Source organism: Sinohyriopsis cumingii, unplaced genomic scaffold, assembly GCF_028554795.1.
Source record: "Sinohyriopsis cumingii isolate HCF-2022 unplaced genomic scaffold, ASM2855479v2 utg000066l, whole genome shotgun sequence".
Taxonomy (NCBI): domain Eukaryota; kingdom Metazoa; phylum Mollusca; class Bivalvia; order Unionida; family Unionidae; genus Sinohyriopsis; species Sinohyriopsis cumingii.
In genome coordinates this window covers 1,389,095-1,406,453 of record NW_028315866.1, presented here as the reverse complement: position 1 = coordinate 1,406,453, position 17,359 = coordinate 1,389,095, and the positions used below count along the sequence as shown (strand labels likewise).

At 34.7% G+C, this 17,359-nt stretch overlaps 1 protein-coding gene across 1 annotated transcript in view; it reads left to right on the top strand.

Moving 5' to 3' along the window:
• Positions 1-6,657: 6,657 nt before the first annotated feature.
• The window catches only part of LOC149774968 (influenza virus NS1A-binding protein homolog), a 99,050-nt gene continuing 88,348 nt past the window's right edge, over positions 6,658-17,359 (top strand). Inside the window, exon 1 of the mRNA XM_089944599.1 lies at positions 6,658-6,768. The gene's annotated coding sequence lies outside the window, so the exon portion shown is untranslated. The remainder of the gene's footprint in view (positions 6,769-17,359) is intronic.

Here is a 17,359-nt window from a genome sequence, read left to right as displayed (position 1 = left end):
GATTCCAAACTATAATCAGCTTGAGGTGAATATATACAATCCTCCAGTTTTTGATCTGTACTACAACGACTCTCCTTCTCTGAGTTAATAACATAGTTCCTACTCATTTGGATCTTTGATAAATAATGGCCCCCTCCCTCGTCCCCCGCAACAAAACAACCAACCAACCAAACAAACATGGCTCATGCAAAGTAAATTTTCAACATGTTTTGCCTGGTCGCAAATCTCCTAACTGAAAGAAGGAACTTCTTCTTTCGTCAGTTTTGGTCATTGCTCCAATCAATTACACTTGACTACATTGATAGTGTTATCCCGCACTTAACATTATACATTGGTGCATGCACTTTACGACATTGAATCTGTTGTGCCATGCTTATACACCAGTTCGTAAACTTGGTTACACTGAAAATGTCATGCCATACTTTTTTTTTCCTCAGTGCTTACAGTAGATTATTATAATGGGAAGCTAAACTAAAGTCATAACAAATTTCATTACTCTGCGAAGTTTCCGTCACCAACAGCAAACATCGTGCAGCATAACGATGCATACTCTTCGCCAAATAGATATTCATTAGCGTGCCCTTCCTCACCTTTATGCCCAACGTATATTAGCTGCTATGGTTTTATGTTACCTTCTCATAAAAAAGAAAGTGTGAACATATACGGATGGTGAAATTAATGACATCCAGTTTAGAAATACCATATCATATTTACTCTGTACATCACACCTTCATGTGTATGATAGAGCCAGGCCACCTGGCAAACGTGCTATGAAACGCATACTGACCCAATTTCACCAATGAGGCGCAATTAGACGCATAAAAATGGAAGAAAAATTGATCTAGAAACAACAACTTTATTCGCCTATTTTACAGAGAAATATCTGAAACTTAAATTGTAAAAATTTCAACAATACCAATTGACCCAAATTTTATGTTTATGTTTACTCACAAATATGGTCTCTCAGGCAAAATACATACGTTACAATAGATCTTCTCGTATTCGAAAGTCTTTTTTTGTGATTTACAACTAAAATTATACCGGGAAATGGTTGAAAATTGTATAATTAGGTATTCTGAGATAATTTCACATAAATTTAATTCAAATCATTATTGCGCTTGGCTATTATGAATTATAAAAAAATAAGATAAATGTGCATAAAGTAAAATGCATTTTTACCAAAATTTTTCGTATTTTAAATTTCATTTAAATTGAAAATAATGAATATTCAAAACACCAAAAACATTTTAAGTTGTCAAAGTAATATCATTCTAATCATAACAGTTTCCGATTAAAAATCTAAGCACGAAAATTTAAATTATGTATGTCTTTCCAGTCACTCCAAAAATATAACGTGTGTAACAGATACATACGACAAGAGACTGTTCATTCAATCTATAATTGTTTTGGTTAAAATTTGATCATAAAAATATGGCATGAAATTATTACAAATATGTTTGATTAACCCTATTAAACACGTACATTCGTCATTTTAGTATTTTTCTCCTGTATGTAACAGTTGAACATCATCATTAATCATATGATCATTGATCTGATATAATCATTTTGACTTATTTTATATTTATAGGAAGATAAAATGATTACAATTTTTATGCTTAATTAAGTGAATTCACGAATTTTTAAAAATAAATCAAAATAACTAATATATTTTATAAAATGTTTTTGTAACGTAGAATGGTAACGTATGTGCTGTAGTGTAAAACACGGAAATATTTTAAGGTTCAAACAAATGTTTTGACGCCTTTATTTCAGACAAAACTGCATTGCATACAATGAGTTTTCTTCTTACAAGGTTCCATCTTCGTGGGGTCAGATATAAATTTTCGATATCTGCAACGGCTCGTTTACTTGGTGTTAATTCCTTAGGTGCTGTAAACAGTCTGAAGTTTTTACTTAGTCGCTCAATTTTCTTTTCTTTTGTCTTTATTTTACGTCTCAGGTTTGAAACGTCAGATTTCAGAATACCTATATTTGTGTGGGAATGCGCAAGAGCCCTTCGCCTGATCATCTGCAAACCTGTTCCTTTGTTACTTTTAATAATAAATGATATCCTTACTATCAGGTGATCATTCTGCTCTTCATTTCTTGGTACAATATCAATGTCATATCCACTGGTCTGTTCACTTCTGCTTTCGTTGCTTTCTTCTCTTTCTTTTTTCTCAGCCGTGAAAGTCTGTTTCTTAATTTAGTTTTCATGTTTCTTTCCGCCCTTTTCTTCTTACTTACTTGTGACGATGGCACATAATATTGCCTTTGCATAGCTCTCTCTTTTTGGAGGAACTCTGGACCTTTAGCCTTCTGGCTTTTCCTGTAGGCCATTTGTATTTCCTTTCTTGTTTTGACAATTCTGAAATGAACAAGTGTTATGTGTATTTGATTTAATTTATATTTGATTTAATTGAATTGTCTGTAAGTTTAAAAAAAATATTACATGTTAAATTAATGTAATTTTGTTTACTGAAATTTGGCATTTTCCAGAAATTAGTTAGATCTAAATGTTTGTCGTAAACACCTAAAGCTGACCTAGTTCCCGACCTTGATTCAGAAACCAGTGAGTCAAGTAAACAACTTTCTATTTTTATCTTATTCTTAGAGTACAATGATTGGTTTTTGTCAAGGTCACACTGGGAATACGTGGCTTTAGATATCAACAGCCTCTATTTCGAAATTATGGTTTTACCTGAATTGCGCAGTAGCAATGTTTAATACCGGTGTTTATCGAGAATTTAGTGAGTTTGGGCTTGAAAACACTTGATGTCATGGTGTTCGTTTTGTTGTGACCAGTTTAGAGTTACATTTTAATTTTTATTCAAATTATTTGGATTCTAAGAGATTAATTCGTTTTCCTGGAAATATTTTAGTGCTTATACAGGATTATTGGACAAAGACATTTCTTTAAATTTTATTCGGAATACAAACACCGGAATATTATTGTCTGTGGAATAACAAAGAACTGTAGACACAACAGCACTATACTAGCTAAAGTATACGTCATCGCCTTCCGTTTTGGGTTTTTGTCGGGACTCGGACTAAAATTTCTTTAGAACATTATATTATTAGGACTTCTAATTTGTAATTCTTGGATTATTTTGGATTTAATTCTTAAAACCCTAAGTTCCATTTTGTCATTTTTACCTTGTTTTTTTTCCAGGGAAATAAATTATTTGTTAAATTTTACAAAGCTTGTTGAATTCAGTTTTTTCTAGTTACTGTTTATTAGAGCCTAAACACGTAACATAAGACAAGAACGAGTCAGTGCAAACCTAGAGTCCCCTCCCCACCGGTTTCACCGGTAGGGGACTATTAACTTAAATATCGAGAATACGTTACGAAATTATCATGTGAAGTATTGAGTATAGCTGAAGTTAATTTATTTTTTTAATAAATGTTTACACTCATGGTATGTTTCTAATTTACCTTTTCAGTGGGTTTTTCTTCCTAGTTTGTTTATAATTTGCCTTCGCACTAAAGATTTGTTCTTTTTTATGCTAGTCCTTCAGCCATTAGTTACTGAACATACTCATGTCATTCATAGTCACTTTTAAAACTTTTAAAAAATTTGTCGAATATTAATGGTGACTTTAAGAATAAATGTATAGTAGAGCTAAACTGAAGATCAAAGTTGTACTCATATTTGACACTGATAATCTGGAGTAAGTCTTAATACATGCGTTATGCTCTGTAACGTTTGTATCAGTACTTAATACACAGTGATTACATCGCTTATAAGCAAAGAGGTCACTATATTTGAATGTATGATATCTACTCATTTTTTTCCACTGATTTATGTCCAATAAAATCGTGTCAATCAAACGCTTTAATTGTAATCGCTTATCTTCAAGTGGGCTTTAGTACATATAGTATAACACAATTTACTGGCTTGTCCTCTTTGTACTTGATTGTTTTTTTTGTTTTTTTAATACTGACAATTGAAAGATACCGGCATGACACCTCTCAGCATGCAAAGCTGGCCTACTATCATCACATGTTCCGTCGTTTAATATATCTTTGTCACGTATGTATCGGTAACGTACGTATTCCTAAGCATTATTTATGCTAAAATGTGACAGATTATTACTTGATAGATTTATCAAGATTTTATTTTCAGACATATATGAAACATGATTACATTTTCGAAGGGTTTATTCAATCCTTTGATTTTGATTTCATATTATTTGGACCAAGTAACGTAAGTATCCCATATTTTATAACCAATGAACATCACAACATATAGCACGTACAAAATTATATGCATCAACAATAACCATTTATTTGGTTGCTTTTTTATAATAAAACGTACTAGTGAATTTTGGGCGCCTTTTATACTCCCCAAAACCTTTGTTTTACACACAAAAATGCCGTCATAAAAAAGGGTTACGTATGTATCATGACCTTAGCGACCTACATTCAGAAGTCTCGTGAATGAATGTTCAGGGTATGATTATTCAAAATTTGCTTTTAGATTTCTCAAAGAGTATACACGATTGATTCAGAGACTTTTTAATTTAATCTTCAGTTTCATTTTTCATCTTTATCTGACAGAATTGGTTCGTAATTACATTAGCGACAGTAACGTAGGTTTTGATATACACTATTTAGGTTGCGATATTTTCAGATCCAAGCTTTATTTATTGTTCACATTGATTTTTTTTTGGAATGATAGACGCATATTGATATAGCAAAAATGTATGCATTAAGTGAAGAAACGTATATAATGAACTTATTGCTCATGTCGAAGAGCTCGTAAATTTGTTAGATACGCATCGATCCGACAAAATACGGTAACAGCATTTCTGGGTATGGATTTTGTTTGTGGATTTTTTTAAACGTCACATTAACAAGTTTTCAGTCATATCGCTATGATGTCTACGGTGTGTCAGTTTATAGTGATGTCTAACACTGGAGCATCATGTCAGTGACGTGTTGCATGATGTCCCACCCAGTCACATTATACTGACACCAGGGCCGACCAGTCATAACTTTAACCTCCTTATGTTTATCGCCTAGCGAGGCAACAATTTGTACCATTTTTATGTCTTTGAAAGACTTGTTTGGGGGTTCGAACCCGCGACACTCTAACCACTAGGCAACCGGAGCCGTGAGTTTCTGGGAAAGAAAGTTAAATTTGAAACAACAAATAGTGACTCAGTATACGAACTAGCTGTTTTTATATCTCAGCAATATAAATGGCAAAATATAACATCACTCTAAAACCATTCATACATGAATGTTGGTTTGTTGATAACGCATAAAGACAGTGCTTCGGGTCTATAATATTCTCTGGATGTTTCATACAGTTGTTCTCTGGATGTTTCATGCAGTTTTTATATGGCTGATTTAGAGCAAGTATTTAAGGCATCTTTATGGCAACCTTGAACGTACAGCTGCTTGCATAAATATCAGTGACTTGTGTGAACAAATTAAGCAGAGAAATAAAATAAAATAACCTTATTTGAAAAATTCGCTAACTGATCATATGATCATACAGCGTACGCATTACACTAGCAATGAAAAAAAAAAGATTTATGTTCAGAAGCGTCTATGTCCCAAACGTAAATTATTAGTGGCAAGCAGACATTGTTGAAATGTACAAAGACGAAAAATAATCGATTGTCAAAAATACCGATGTCGTTTCAAAACAAGCATGGTCCCAGAAATTGAAACAGAACATGACATACTTGATGCTTCTGAGAAACATTGAAATCCTGGTTCATACCGTGCTTTAAAAGCTGGAAGATTTGAAGGGAGATGATCCTAAAGGAATATTTTAAGAGCAAGAGTAATTTCTTGATGATAAATAGGCCGATACATGCAAAGGTGAAAACATCTTGAAGACCATGAGAATGAAAGCAGACAGTATGCACGTGACTATTGGAAATGATAAACCGAATTGCTTAAGAGTGAGAGGTAGAGGCAGCAGAAAGCGTTATTCAGTTAGATTGTCGTATTAAAGAGCACGAACACTGTGTAAACAATTTCTGAAATGGAACGAATGCTGTAAAAAGGCAGTAAAAATGGAATATTAGAAATTGAATTAGATGAAAAATGTACATCATGCAAACCTACCATAGCCTAGTCAGAAGCGGAGCCGCGTGCACTTTCATTACAAACATAATGAATGCATTTATCGTGATACGGATTTACCTCACTGAAAAAGATTTTGTGTTTTTAGCATACAGCCACTGACCACTGTTTATATATACATTTTAAATCTTGACAGTAGGGAGTCTGTGAAAAGATACATATCACAATGTGACATGAAGCTTTTGTATGTTAATCTCTAGACAGTGCGTATGCAACATTAGTTAGTTAGTTAATTGAATTACAGAGGCTTGCGCACAAATGTGCATGTGCCTCTGGTTTATTCCTGCACCGCAGGATGATAATTAATCCTGAGGGAAGGAATCAGTGTCTCATCCATCAGGCTTTTATGCCCTCAAGAAGTGCTGTTAATTTAGCCGTCAGCTAGCGAAACATGTTTTATGCTAACTGAATGGAAGGCTGGCTAAAGTGGGAAGAGACCCAACACTCACTTATGTATAATATTTAATTAGTTCTGCTTTAATTGATTGGATGAGTAGGAATGGTACCTAGACTCACTCTTATTGAAGTGTGTTTCATTGGAACATTTATGCGCGCATTGCACGCTGGAATTTGGTGTCCGGCCGAGGCAAGGGAGGAAAGGTGCGGGGAAGGCTGATGTAGGTCCACAGTAGGTGTCCGCTGGATCCAAGTTGGTGTCCCAAGGTATATTTAGAATTTTGATTTACTCATACTATTTGCCAAAAGAGACACTTAGAGTATTCTGTGCTGTCTTTTAATGGTTAGTTCAGAGTAAGTAAGTGGAAAGAGGAAAGAAAAGGTATTTTTTTTTTTATGGGTATTTGGTCATTAGGTGGAGGTTTAATTGGGGGGGGGGGGGTAATGGTAATGTTAGGGTTTGGCGTTTTTTTTTTTTTGCTGAATACTCGGGTCACTCTATACGTATCAAAGTCGCCCGTCCTAATTGTTTTACCTGACGGTTTGTTTGGATTTGAAGGGGTGGGGTAACAGGTAGTTTTGGGGTAAGACGGGTTTCTTTGCTGAATACTTAAGTCACTTAGATATATCAAAGTCGCCCGTCTTAATTGGTTACCTGACTGGTTTTTGGGGGGTTGGTTAAAGGTACTTTAATATGTTATGATTTGTTAAGTGTCTGTTAGGATTTGTTGGATATAGGAAGTCTGGTTATGTATAGGGGGATCCAATTTCTTTCTGAGCTCTTTGAAAGTTGTCTCTTGCTATCTGGAGTTTAGTGCAAACATTAAATACGTGATTTAGGTCTTCTACAGTGTGACAACTGTGGCAGTTTATGTTTACTGGTTTTGGACTTATGTATTTACCAAAACTGTCTGCTAATCTGATTTTCTCTGTCATAATGCGGTTAATGATTTTTTTGTCTACACATTTACCCTTGGATGGTTTGATGGATCGGTCTACTGTTTTTAGGATTTAGTGCAGTTTCCTACCTTTGGGGATGGAATTCCAGTGTTCCTGCCATTTTTGGTTAATATAGGTTTTTACGTATGCAACATGTGGTTCCACAATTTCATTTATGCATTTAATAACACAAACAGGAAATAGTTAACCAATACAAATTTCACGTTTATTTCCAGATGAAAATCTGTTTTCTGAATGTAAACACATTTACCTGAAGACAATGCATTCAAATCAAATAGATATAATATGGGTGCTGAGCAATTTAATTTGATCTACAGCACTTTTAGAATTCCACATCAGCATCACTGGAAAGCTTGTCGTAGACGTTGTGGTGTAGCGACAAGACTCGTCACGTAAAGACTAACGCGAAGGAGGGACGAGCGCAGTGCGGGGGAAATTTAACTCCGTTGTTGTTCTCCTTGAATCTGTTACTTACATCCAATATTGAGAAAAAAAGCTTAGCGTATTTGGTTAAAAAAAGAATCCTAAATATAAATTTAAGATAAGAAAGGCCGATATTGATGTTGTATATTACCTCAGTTATCTAGTATACCTGAATAGTAAAGGTATACAATTACATGTACTTTAAAATTGTATTCACAATTTTCGATCAATCCATTGCACCGATTTTAACATATGCTAGTGAAATTTTGAATTTTATGAGGTCTGATATAGTTGGAAAAAACAAACCTCATCTGTCTTTCCGCATAAGTCTTTTAATGTCAAACAATACACCCTCTATACATGGTATACGGCAAACTTGGTCGTTTCTCCTTCATTATCAACCTTAAAAGTCGCTTGATGAACTATTGGGGTACATTGGTTATCAGTTACGAGTAGAAGAAAAAAAAACATCTTATCGTATGTATTGTCACTTATACAAACACATTGGTGATAATTCATATGACAATAAATGGTTACTTGATGTACAGTCTATATTAGATCATGTTGGGCTAAGCTACCTATGGAGAAATCAAAGTTTTGTGTCATGTAAAAATTCGGTAAAACAACGACTAAAAGATCAAAACGTGCAAGGATCGGAAGCTAATACCAATACGTCATCTAAAGATCTTAATAAAATGTTATTTAAAATTATTTTGGATTTATAAAAGATTTATTTCTCATTACCAATATATCTAAAAACTTACTTAAGTCTAGAACTGCATACCATTGGTTTCCCTTTGAAACTAATAGTTGGGCCAATGTTCCCTTTAACGAAAGATATTGTACACTCAGTCAGTCTTAAGGAATAGGGAGTAAATATCATTATGTTCTGTCATGTTTTTATTTTTACGATAAAAGACAAACGTTACACCTCATTTTTACACTTCCAGGACTAACATTTATTAATATAACTAATTAATAAATATAGGTAACGTACGAATCTTTAAAAAAAAAACACAACTATTTTCAGGTTTTTAAAATTGTTTTCCGAATCTTGTAAACCCTGTTAAGCATTGTGTAATAACATTACACGTTATATTCATGTCCTTTTTCTTATACACCTAATATGTTATAAACTACACAACAATTGTGTAATAAAGTCTTGTCTTGTCGATAGCTATCTTCTGTTAAAAGGCAAAAGATAATAGCAAGCTAGTGCAACAAATCGAATATCTTTAATTATGCTCTTTATGTATGAGAACTGCATGATCTGCAAGGTCGAAAGCCGTTTCTATTTTTTTTTAAATCAATCAAGATAAATTGCTTTACCGACGTCACCTCTACCTAAACCTGAATACGACTGATCGATACGTTTGATTGAAGCTGTTTAGCATGAGTGCTTTTAAGGAAATTCAGACTGCATAATGTGTAACACCATTTATTTATTTCCGTAAAGAAGAAGATGCGTATTCAATGATTTTTAACACCGTATAAAGTACAGGTATCGGTCGATAATTAATGGGACTAGATTTATAGACGTTGTTATGGATGAGGACTGTTTTAACTGATGTGAAAACATCAGCAAAAAATAGTCAGTGGCACGGTTTTACAAATTAAATCTATTAAATGGGGGGGGGGGGTAAAGTATCATCTACTAAGTTATAGGTATCCTTAGGGCTAATTAAGTTTTAGTGACCTTAGCTTTTGAGGTATCAATTTTATCAGATAGGTATACGCATCTATTTAAAATGAGAAATAAAACTTCTGTTTTCGACGGTATTCTTTCATTAACAAATTCAGTCAGTTTATCGGGCATACTATATATCAAATCTGCGGTTTCTAAATTGGTTCTGGACCTTGCCAGGAAGAAATCGAGTTGCTCTTAACGTTGTCACTGTCCATAATACGGTTATGGTTTATTTCGAGTTGTTTGGGTAAGGAAGGCTTTTCGTTATTGGAATGTTGTAGCCTGATTCTAGAGAACTGTGTATTTTGTAGATCTTTCATTCTGAGATTGGTTTTGAAATTAAATTCGTTCAGATCGGACTCTTCAAAGCTTGCATTTGATCCATATATTTCTGGTACTTTGTCGTATCTTTTTTAAAAAGCTTTTTTGTTGTTATCGTTGTTGTTGTTGTTTGTTTCTTGTATGTTATGTAGTAATCTTGTTGCATTTTGTACCACAAGTATTTCAAGACTAAACCAACATGATAATTCTCTAGTCTTTAATTGACTGATCTTGCTGGAAGCATGTTGTCCAAAACTGACAATAACTACACATTCCGGCTTGCATTGTTAAAATTGCAAAAAACAAATATCCAGATCTGCCGCAGATTAATGGACCTGCAGATCAGGGTCTATGTTGCAAGTTTTACTAATTATTCATAGCACACTGTGGAGACCCAGATCTTCCGGCGCATTATGCGACAGCAAATCTGGGTCTGAGCAGCTTGCAATCGGACTCGTCTTATAAGGGAGTATATACGGCAAATCCCGACAAGAGTTCATTTAAGTCAAACAGAAAATAACTGTAATCGAAGTTGTTATATATTCTGTAATTCGTTTTGATTCTTAAGTGGATTTTTAAAAAAAATGATCCTTGTAATAAAAGCAGAATTATTATCACTTGTTGGGTATGTAAAGAACTATGATTTGATTCATAATTTCATGATTATATACACAGACGTGATCAGTAATGGCTGATGTATGATCAATAATGGGAGTTGTGATATTTATTATATTTTTTTATAAGTCAAACAGGTGTGGGACAACCTAGTGGTTAGAGAGTCCGCCTCGGATAGGGAAGTTGTGGGTTTGAACCAAAGACTTCTAAAAGTGGTACTAACAGCTACCTCGCTTGGAGCTCAGCATTAAGAGGTCAGTGTAAGGACTGGTCGGCCTGGTGTCAGGATAATGTGACTGGGTGGGACATCATGCTACATGTCTGCAACATGATGTCCCAGTGCTAGACACCACTATAAACTGCCACACAGCAAACATCGTAACGACATGACTGAAATTTCTTTTAAAGCTACGTAAAAAACCCAAACTAAATCATACCTCAAACAGTCGGATTCGGTGTGACTACTTGTTATTACAGCAACCAGTGTAATATCTATGTTGAAATATCCCCATTACCACAATTTCATGATTAGTGTAATATGCTTTAAAGTACTGTTCCTCAAGGTTGACAGGAAGTATAACAGAGGCAGAAAGAAATGATTTCTAGCCCAATGTTTGAGCAAGTCCTTCTTTAATATATTTATAAGTATCCTTATTAAAAAAAAAAACGAAAATATTTACATGACAGAGTGGTGCCAATATGCAATTAGTGATTCGTATAGGTATTTGAATGCACCAATGTCACTACCATCGATTACATAATTGCCGTCTACATGTAAACTGACATATTGAACTTCACCATATTGGTTTCAATTCAAAATTCCACAACCGACAATTGCTCCCTGAGATATATATTTACCTTCGATTGCAAACCGCCTCTTCCAACCCATTAATGACATAAAAATCTGTAGGTAGACCAAGGTTTCTGGCTCGAGTATTGTTGGGGTTCGATGGAACGTTAGTGGAAGCAGGATTTGACCTGGACTTTGTATTTTCAGGTCTTTCAACTTTGGACTCGGCCGACGATCTGTTGTCAGTATTAGGGGACGGTTTAGCACGGACCCGATCCAGTCTAAGTTTTGTCAGATTCTTTCACATTTTAGACCAAAAAATTAAACCTATCTAGAACTACTTTGCTTTGTAGAAATGATCAAACCAGACCTGTTTTTATGGACTGCGTAAATGACATTCACATCAAGAAAATGTTCATTTCATTTGCCTGGAATGAGAGACGAGTTTGCTATTTAAGATATTCATGGCATCGTCGAGTTTCGCAGTAAACATTTCAACAATTTCTAAAACCTTTTGTTACTTTCATTTGTTGGCACGATGGAGATAAATCTCTCCAACTAGGTAACACATTATTTCAGTGTTTTTCGTTTTCTTGTATAGCTAAAACTACTGTGATCATTCTCGAAAGCATCACATTTAAGCATAGTCTGTGAGTCGACGCAGTTTTCGAGACCTGGTGTGGTACCGATGATGGCGATAAAGAAATCTAATATTTGGGAATTCACGTCAACGTCTGTAGTCTGAGTTTTCTTGTTTATTGCGTCATTAACACAATCTTTTGTTCAAATATACAAGTTCATAAGTTCTTTAATAGCTGTGTTTAGCAATGTGAATTTCACGGTTTCACCGTTGTATTGAAGATACTCTTTTGCTGTACAATCTTTAAGCATATCTTACTTAAATATTCAGTGCAGAATGTTTTGTATTTTTTTCGCCCGTTTGCAAGGACGGATTATATAGAGTACTGAAGAAGGATACTGTGTGTGTGTGTGTGTGTGTGTGTGATCTTGATTTTTAGCGTAGCTTTAAAAAAATTTCAGTCATATCGCTACGATGTCTGCAGTGTGGCAGTTTATAGTGATGTCTAGCAGTGGGGCATCATGTCGCAGACATGTAGCAAGATGTCCCACCCAGTCACATTATCCTGACACCAGACCGACTAGTCCTAACACTAAGCTCTTAATGCAGAGCATCAAGCGAGGCAGCTGTTAGTACCATTTTTAGAAGTCTTTGGTATGACCCGACCGGGGTTCGAACCCACGACATCCCGCATCTGAGGCGGACGCTCTAACCACTAGGCCACCTGAACGGTCCGAAGGATATTGTAAACTGTTCATTTGAAGTGTTGTATCAGAGCGCTCAAGACGTTCAGTCTTTACCTTCATTTGAACATTCACTTTAATTTGTATAGAATTGTCTACGCGTGTGTGTTATATTTCCCTTTTATTTTCAGATTTCCTTCGAGAAGATATTTGTTTTTTTGGGGGGATAGCCCATTTAAATTGCATCATATCTTGCAACTCTTACCGTCTGTAAGTAGAGTACAACTGCAAAGAGCATATACCCTGTTTTGCCGTCGCATAAGTTCTACTGAGTACCCCTTAAAAGCTTCGTAGACCTAGAGCTACCGATGCATAATGCGACAGTAGATCAGAATCTGTGCCGTTTACAGTTTGTTTCAACCTAAAAGCGAGCATGGATAGTACTGATATTTTTAGACCTTATATGTCATGAATAAATAACAGTTTGATATATATCAATGTACTTCATACTTATCTAGTTGTGTCCTCATTATTTATTTAGTTATGTCCTTCTTTCTTATTTAGTCGTTTCCTTATTTATCATTAGTTATTTCCTTATTTATTATTAGTTATTTCCTTATTTATTATTCAGCTATGTCCTTTTTTTATTTTTATTTAGTCATTTCCTTATTTATTATTGAATTATTTCCTTTCTTATTGTTTGGTTTTTTCCTTATTTATTTTGCGTTTTTTCCTAAGTACTTTTGCTGTACTTAGTCTACATAGTCCTCTGGAGGCGATAGGGACAGGAATGCTGCCGGTCAACGAATCCTGGAAGTTAAAGCAAATGATTACTGGGGCCCCGAGTGGCCGAGTGATCTAAAGCTCTCTCCGTTACGGATCACTGCCATCACAGTTCTGTTGGTCGGCTTTCCTTCCCCTTCCATCCCTTCTGTCTAGGATTCGGCCAATGTGGGTATGTGAGAAAGCTTGCCAGTAGCTTCTCGTGGGTCGGTGGTACTTCCCCGGATTTTCCCGGGTTCTTCCTCCACCGTTAATATTGGCTGCCATGTATAGCCTATCGTGTGCTGAAAAATGGCGTTAAACCCTACAACAACAACAACAACAACAGCAACAAATGATTACTAATTATTTTCCACTATAAAGTATTTGTCTCCAAGGTGCATGACAGCAGTCACGTGTGACGAACAGTGGGTCGTAAAGAGTATCCTAAGTTCAATATTGACAGTGACATTAATAACTTGACCAAGGAAATTCAAACGTTTTAGTCAAGGCGTGTAAATACGCTTTAGTAAATTAAAGGAAAAATAAAATAAACACAATATCTATTTCGTGAAATACCGAATCAGCCGTATAGTGATAATGTTCAGAGAGGAGTATCTATTTGATTTTTTACTATTCATTGAAATATGTAGTGTTGTGCATGACAATTATTCACGATTTCTTAGGTTTTTCTAATATAAAGTCGAACATTTAAAACTTTTTTTTCTTCTAAACTGAAAGACATAGAACTTGAACTGAATAAGATCAATATAAAATTGTATTTGGCAACAGTAATGTACATGGAAACTTTCATAAACTTACATTGCCAAATTAAAATATTTGGTAACAAGTTAAACTATTTTTTTTCCCAATATGCAGAATAATGTGTAATTTTGAAAAATTAATTTATAATTTTTAGTTAACTTAAGTGAACGTGGGACAATTAGCAAGCGACGTGTTCTATTAGGTTTCAGCGACTTGACATTGCTTACTATACATTCTAGAACAATATATATATGTGTGTGTGTGTGTGTGTGTGTGTGTGTGTGTGTGTGTGTGTGTGCAATATGCTGTTTTGCAATAAATGTTTTGCCGTATGCTAGTTAAATCCTAACACGATGCGATACAAATGGACCGTTGACCAATATTATCGCTGTTACAGGTGTTGTTGTTGTTTTAGTTGTTGTAGGGTTTAACGCCATTTTTCAGCGCAAGATAGGCTGGTGGAGGAAGAACCCGGGAGGACCCCGGAAAGAACCACCGATCAACGAGAAGCTACTGGAATGCTTTCTTATGAGGCGCTGTAGCGGACAAAAGCTGGTCCAATCAGAACGTTGCCGTTGAAATTGTAATGTCGCATGTCCAGAATTCCAATTTCACATGTTGTATCAAAAATGCTTGTCCTTAAAGTTCCATTTGCTAGGTCGAGATTTTAGATTGTATCTGTTGAATTAAATAGTAGTGGTTGAACGTTATATTTTCTATGTCGAGGTATTGGATTATATCGTTTACGTATTGGTTCCAAGAGTTTATTTTGAAAGTTTCATTTCATATTTTGAGTATTAAGATTTCATCTGTTGAATTACGCTGCGCTGGTTGAAAATTCGATGTCTAATGTCGAGTTTTTAGATTGAATCTTCTGAATTACACGGCGGTTGCTGAAATTTTGATGTCATTCGTCTCAAGTTTCAATTTATCATGTCATAATTGTTATCCTTATATAGTCAAATTATGTTTTGGTGTTAAAAGTAACATTGCACAATGTCCACTTTAACATTTCAAAATAGTATCGAGTATTAAAATACTTCATTCGTGTATTTAATTATGAGGCGCCATTACATTTAATGCATTTACCGTTTGAAAGTTACCATTCACAGGTCGAGAATTATGAATTTATTCGCTTGAGGTCGCTCTCGTGAACGTACCGCGTTATTTTTTAAACAAGGAGGCTACTTCTCCTTGCTGTGAAATTCACCAAATGAAATCTAAATACTCGCCATACCAAATGGAACTTTCATCACAAACAGTTACATACAACGCGTGAATTAGGGATTCTCGACGTATGCTATTGAAATTTCAACCACAGCTGTGTAATTCAATATATACGCTGTAAAACGTCGACATAGGAAAAAGAACTTTAAACACCACTGTATAATTCAACATCTTAAATATAAAATCTCGATCTAGAAAATGAAACTTTAACGGCATCCAGTTTGATCCAACACTTGATATTGGATTTCTTGACATACGACAGCGAGATTTCAATTGTAACTTTCTCATTGGACCAGCTTTTGTCCGCTACGGAATCTCATATTTTCTCTCTCGCTTTAGTGGCAATGACAAGCATCAAGCGATTTGCAGACGTACCAGAAGCTTGTCCGACTTAATATGAATCACCCAAACTGACTGCTACGAAATAACATATACAAATTTAAATTGTTAAAATTTCACAATTTTTTTCAGGAGCTTCAGTGGTTAACGTGTCGGATTTGTATTCCAAGGGATGTGGGTTTAAATCCTTTAGTTAGGTCAAAGACCAGCTCAGGTCGGCTGCTGTGGTACGTCCCTGGCTATACTGCTCTGTTAATATCAATGTGTCTAATATAACACTCAAATATAAAATATCAACCAGATTTAGTAGATAAAATAAATAAAGACTTGCTTCATAGTTTGGGGAGATTAGTGATTTAACGGATAAGGACATACTTGTTTTGTTATTCGGTGCAATAAAAACAGTAAATAAAAACAAATTCAATAGTAACTCATCTCGTTGTCTTAATTTAAACCTTGTTGTTCCCATTCACATATTTTAGTAAGATTGTAAGGTAAGTTTTGAGAAATGTTATGGTCCTTTTTACGCTAGTGTTTGTTCTAATTTGTGTTGAAATTCATATATTTTGTAATTCTTTTTCTTTCATTCATCTATTGTTCGATCCTTTAATTGTTCATTCATTTTATTCTTCTAGTCGTTAAATTACCAAATTACATGAATCTACATCTATTTGTTCGTTCGTTTCATTGTGCATCCCTTATAAATATACTTGTGACATCTAAAGCTAAACGAATTAGATTATTACGGATAATCTCAATAATAAATATTTAGAATAACAACAACTTTTAGAAAAATCTTTTGGCACATAGTTATAGTCAAATAGATACAGCCATGGTTGGGGAATTCTTTAAGATTATTTGACATTTTATCTAGCGAAGAAATATGCGCTATTAATAGTTTTTCATGCATTAGCTTTTTTATGCATTAGAAAGATGTATGTTTAAAAATAGGCGTGAAAAACAGTCGATAAAAATACATTTATTACGAAGAATACAAGTCATTATAGAATGCTGAGAAAAAAATACGTGCAGAGGATACGTCTTCACTTTTCTATATTTGGATGTTCTAACCATAAACTTAATATTGAGGCCGGTGGATATAAAGGTATAACTGCTGTGGGAGGTTTTGTTTTGGTGGTAACTTCCTTTCCGAAAATAAATTAGTGTCTGACAAACACTGCGCATTTTATTTCTAATTTACCAAATTAATAGAGATATAAAATGTTAAGATAAACGTTGGTGTATCAATCCATCTTATGAAATATTATATAGCTTGGTTGCATCAACACGTCAACGGTTCTCATGCCATTTAATAGCTAGACAAAAGCCTGTATGTAATGTCTGAGAGAAATACTATAAGAAATGCATTGGCCTCCAGTATAGTGGCCTTGTTCGAATGTAGCATAGGAGGATATCCTAAATTACTAAAATAAAGAGTATAAATTTACTTTCATTCCCTTTGTAGGGAGATTTCATTGTAATTGTACAATAGAGCGAGTTTCTATTAGATTGTTAATCACTTTTATCCCGGGGGGAAAAAAATCGTCTTCATTTAACTCTACATATTGAAACTTAAGCACCATGTTACAAAGTTTGTCCGTTCTGTACTTACTACCCTTCAGGTATTATTTCTGTTGGTCGGCTTTCCTTCCCCTTCCATCCCTTCTGTCTATGATTCGGCCAATGTGGGTATGTGAGAAAGCTTG